Consider the following 5,449-nt stretch of genomic DNA (forward strand, 5'->3'; position numbering starts at 1 on the left):
TTCATCCAGCGCCTATCTGCACTGGATGAATGAACCTTAGGTAGGGGTGGCATTTTAAACCATCCACTTTAGGCTCCGTAAAGGAGAAATATAACTATGGGTTCAAGACCCTTTACAACATCAATTTATGCGTGTCTGCCATGCTTATCTGATGTTTTCCAGTCTTGTTTGATTCTTGTAGGAGATTCTACCGCCGTCCTCAGAGGCTTCTGAAGGATAGGGATCCCCCATTGTTTCAGGAACGAGACGCCTTCTTCTGGCGAGGTGGCAACCTGGATGGTTCCATTTTTTGAGATCAGTAGTTTGGTTGGGAATCCCCATCTATACTTGATGTGCGCCTCTCGTAGTGCTGCTGTAACTTCTGTAAACTTTCTCCGAGACTGCAGAGTGGCGGCTGAAAGATCTGGAAATATTTGTATGTCTTCATATGGAGTCGGTAGTGTGCCTCTACGCCTTCCAACTGCCAAGACTTCCTCTTTTATTTTATGGAAGTGTATTCTTGCTAAGATTTCTCTGGGGGCTGACTCAGGGACAGAGCGTGCTTTTGGAATTCTGTGGGCTCTGTCAACTGCATATTCGATCTCGGGAAGGTCCGGGAGGAGCGTTTGGAGTAATTTGAGTATATATTGTGGAATGTCAGGGGGGGTCACAGTCTCTGGAACTCCCCTAAATTTGAGATTGTTTCTTCTGGATCGGTCTTCCAAGTCTATGACCTTCTCTCTCAAATATGCGACTTCTTCCATACTGCCATGCGCATCTACCAACTCGTTGTGGGCTTTGGTAAATTCTCCCATTTTCCGTTCAAGGTGGTCAGTTCTGGTAGCTAGGTGGTCGATGTTAGATTGTAATTGACCAGAGAGGCTCTGTATATCTTTAGAAATGTCCTTTTGCAGCGAGATTAGCATAGTCTTCAGAGCGTTTATAGTTAAGGGGCTTTCAGAGTCGGGATAAGCTTGGAGATTGTTGATAGGATCTGTCTGCGGGGGAGTTTCTTGTGGATTGTTATTTTGGCTCTTTTTTGCCGCCGGTCCTTTTGGGGAGGGGGAGGCTGGTAGGGGGTCCTGAACATTCCTTTTCCCTCCGCTTCCAGGGGAGGTGTTGGGATTGGCTGGGGTAGCCGGAGAGATCCTGTGGAGGAGTATGGAGACAGAGCCGCAGGGCTGTGGGTGTTGGGTATTTCTTCGGTTACGGGGATGTTTGAATGAGATGTGGCGGGTTTGTTTTTGTTGCTCTGTGTGCCAGGCGGGAAGTACTCTGAGAGTCTCCTGGGGGCCGTTGCTTTAATACGTCGCTTAACCATCCTGAATAGTTAATTCTTGGATATGCGCTGTGGATTGGTCGCTATTTGTTGTATAGTGGTCTACTGGGTGGCGTATTCTTTATGGAGGCGTTGGAAGGCGTAGTTGTTTGTTAAAAGTTCCTTTAGAAGCTCATTGATGTTGAGTGGTCCTGTTATGTGTTGCTGAGGAGCCTCATGTGGCGGGTGGAGTTAGAACATAGAGTCCTGCTATTCCATCTTGAGTGCCTTAGGTAGCGCTCCTGTAGAGTTTTGAAGATTTGTTAAGTGTGGCTTTGCCTGATAAGAGTCCTTTCTTTTTTTAGAACTATCAGTATTTGCTGAGAAGAAAGTGTTTGGGATTGAGGAGTCCGCTGGGTCGCACCGGGAATTTGATATTTGCGTCTGCGAGGCGCGCGATGTATTGCTTCCTTGGGTGTTGCGGGGGCTGGGACTTGCTTCCAGGCTATTTTGTAATGCTGAGGAGGCTATATAGTGTTTTTCTGTCAGTACCCTTTGGCACAGGGTCTGTCTTTGTGGGTTGCTGACAGTTTCTATATAGCAGTCTGGCTATGCAGATATTCCTCCACAGATCACTTGGCAGTAAGGTGGGGAGGTATTCTCCTTGTAGTTAACTGTGGGTCCCTCTTCTCAACACACTTAGGCCTCATGTCCACGGGGAAAATCAGATCCGCTGCAGATTCTCCATGTAGAATCTGCAGCGGGTCCCTCCTGCCCCGCGGACATGAGCGCTGAAAATGGGAATAAATGAGAATAAACTCACCTCCCATCCGCTCCGTTTCTTCTCTTCGCGGCGGCGTCATCTTCTCTCGTCGCGGCCGGATCTTCATTCTTCGGCTCGGCGGATGTGCATGATGACGTCGGTGACGTGCCTCGCGCATGCGCCGGGCCGAAGCAAAATGATCCGGCCGCGACTGAGAGAAGATGGCGCGGCGCCGAAGAGAAGAACCGGAGCGTGTAAGTAAAATATGATTTTTGTGTCCCGCGGATCCGGACGGCTTCCATAGGCTTCAATAGAAGCCCGCGGGAGACCCGCATGAAAATGGAGCATGGTCCAGATTTTTTTCATGCTCCATTTTTTTTAAAATCACTTTTATTGACGATCCGCGGGTATTTATCTACCCGCGGGTGGTCAATGCATCCCTATGGGGTGCGGATCCGCGCGCGGGAGAAGAGTTAAAATCCGCTGCGGATTTTAATTCTTATTTTCCCCGTGGACATGAGGCCTTAGGCCTCCTTCCCACGAACGGATTTACGCCGCGTAAATCCGCGGCAAAAATCCGCTGCGTTGCCCCATGCTATTAGGTTCTATTGAACCTAATAGCACAATGCACACGATGCGTAATTCCACCGCGGAATTACGCACCGTGAAATCTCCCGTTGTCACCCGCAGCATGTTCTATTTGCTGCGGGTGTACGCGCTGACGGCTTCCGTTCACGCTATCTCCCGCTGCAACCAGCGGAAGATAGCGTGAAAAAACGCTTCCCCGCCTACCGCCGCGCGTCATATGACGCGGCCGGTGCGTCACGTGACACGGCCGGCCGCGTCATGTGACGCGGTGGGCGTGTCACATGACGCGACGGCGGTGTGCAGGGAAGTGTCTTCACGCGATCTTCCGCTGGTAAGTATGGGGTCTCTGGGGGGCGCCGTGACGGGCTTCACTGCGTAATATTACGCGGCGGAGCCCGTCACGCTCGTGGGAAGGAGGCCTTAGGGGCCTCGTTGCTCTTTCTAATGGGCAAGGATTGGCTTTGTTTAGTGCTTTGAGAAAGGGATGAGAAGAGGTTCAGGTCCTGGTTATCTCTGTTTTGGCCACTAGATGGTGCTGTGGTGCATTGATATTTGAATTGCACTATACTTTAATGGAGCCTGCTGTCGGTCTGAGAGCTCCGGGGAGAGGACCTCCGTTCCCCCGCTGCACGTCAGAAATAGTGAGTACTGCTTTAAACTTTGCCTGGTGTTGATGTGCTGGGAGGATCACAGTATCCTCTCTTTTTTACTTTTCTGCTCTGGTCTGGCTAGTATGCCAAGCAGCCTGCTCGACTCAGGGGGGAGGGGGGGCGAGATGGCCGCTGCCTCACAGGGAGCTAGAGACTAGGTGCAGATCTTCCGGTGTGCCCGCCCGTGCTGATTGTCGGCTCTGGGGAGCAGGAGGGGGAAAACCACCAGCGTGGGGATTAGTCCAGCGGGGGATCACCCTGATGATTGTATGTGCCGCCGAGTTGCAGGTTGGTGGCCACGGCGGTATATTCAGAGGGAGGGAGCCGCGGCTGTGTATTTGCAAGGCGCTGCGGTGAGAGCGCGGGCACTGAGGGTGACAGAGCCTCCCCTCCAAGTCGGCAGGGGTTACCTTGTGCCATAGTCCTCTGCTTGGGGCTCCGTGAGCGGTCCTCGCCGGGTGTTTCTGAGCGCGGTACTTGTCGGGTTAGGGCGCGGGCCGCGGCTCTTCGGCTTCTTTTTGGCGGCTGGAGATCACCAGGTGAGCCTTGTCCGGGCCGGTTGTGGGTTCTGGTGGGTCCCCAGGTGCTGTGCTCTTGTCTGCCTCTGTTTGGGTCACTGATTTGACCCAGAAAAGGGCTGAAAAGGGAGATTCTGTGGAGGAGCAAAACAGCGTGCGACCTCTCTCCTTGCTTGCTAAGCCACGCCCCGGGCCATAGTGTTTTTACGTCCTCCCGAAGTGGGCTTTATTCTCTGAGGAAGTAAAAACATGTGTCCTGCAGAGAATAAAGCCCCTCGGGCTCTGGACATGACAGCTCCATGCTGTCGGTGTCCGCAGCATGGAGCTGTCATCCCGGGCTGTTCGGACCCCCCCACCCCCGACATTGCGATCGGCGCTATGCAATGGATATGGATGCATTAGACACCTGCAGGTAGTAAAATACCTGCGGATGTCATTTTTCCCTGCAGGCGCGGGTCCCGCGTGCAGGAAAAAATCCGGACATGCTCCATTCAGGCGCGGGTCTCCCGCGGGGACGGCTCACCCTGGTTGAGAAGGCGTTGGGCGGGGCTATGCAAAGGTCTTCCGGCTCCCTCAGTGCATTGTGGGTGTGCCCGGAGTGCTGGCTGAGCGTGTTGCATCTGATACGTCCCCTATCTGGGGATCATATATTAAATGGATTTTTAGAACAGGGAGCTGGAAAAAGTGCTTGCTCTGTCCACTCCGCACATTGACCTGGTATTGCAGTACCTCCAGTACTGGTGCACCCCCTTTCCTACAGCAGTTTCCAAAAGCAGGAAAAAAAACTGATGAGCAAGAGGTGCAGCGCAGCTGCGGCTGCTAACAACCAAGCACTTAGATTTAGGCCTCATGTCCACGTGATACATGGCGGAAGTATCGCATGATACTTGTGCGACGGCTCGTGTTTTTGCGTGATGTCCTGTAGTTTTTATTTGTACCATTTTGGAGTTTATAAGACTTTATCGCTGTTTATTATAACTTTTTTTGGAGATAGGAATCGGTTACGTGCACACTTCCCATAGACTTGTACAGGGACCCTTGGTGCGCAAATGTGCACAAAAATAGAGCATGGTGAGGTTTTGCACGCATGCGAAATGTGTGAGTAAAGAGAATTCTGAAGGCATCCATTGAAACAAATATGTTTGTGTGAAGCGGCCCTTACTGTACTTTTGTTAGCACGAATCAAGCACATTTGCAAGCGCAAAAAAACACGCAACCATGCCGCCATTTATTGAAATGGGCAATTAGTGTAATTAGAATAATACATGTTCTGCCCCTGCAGAAATGCACGAGAAAATAAAGGGGACTGCTTTTTTTTTTAAACAAAATGCGCATGCAAAATACACTTATGTGAAGGAACTCGCTGCAATCAGCGGGTTCTACTGACGTGTATTTAGCATGTATATTTTTCATGCATAATATGCTGCGCAAATACATCTGTGTGAATCTGGCCGAAGAGCCCACGGTGGTATGCGTAAAACGCTGCGTCTCTGCGGTGAGAACACAGTCGTGGACATGAGCCCTAAGGCTGGAGCTCTATGGAGTCTTTCGCCATGACATGGGTCATGTGACCAAAGATCGCTGTGCAGCCCTGTGAACTTGCATTCTCAAATATATCAATGGGGTCGCGCAAGTTCCCACAACCTATAGATTGCTTAAACCTCTACGAGGTTGGATTTTTGCAATATATTGG

The 5,449-nt window shown here is 51.1% G+C and overlaps 1 pseudogene; it reads left to right on the forward strand.

Annotated features, from left to right (window-relative positions):
- Positions 1-4,379: 4,379 nt before the first annotated feature.
- LOC136601091 (U2 spliceosomal RNA) lies at positions 4,380-4,507 on the forward strand (annotated as a pseudogene).
- Positions 4,508-5,449: the final 942 nt, after the last annotated feature.

Source organism: Eleutherodactylus coqui, unplaced genomic scaffold, assembly GCF_035609145.1.
Source record: "Eleutherodactylus coqui strain aEleCoq1 unplaced genomic scaffold, aEleCoq1.hap1 HAP1_SCAFFOLD_30, whole genome shotgun sequence".
NCBI classification, from domain to species: domain Eukaryota; kingdom Metazoa; phylum Chordata; class Amphibia; order Anura; family Eleutherodactylidae; genus Eleutherodactylus; species Eleutherodactylus coqui.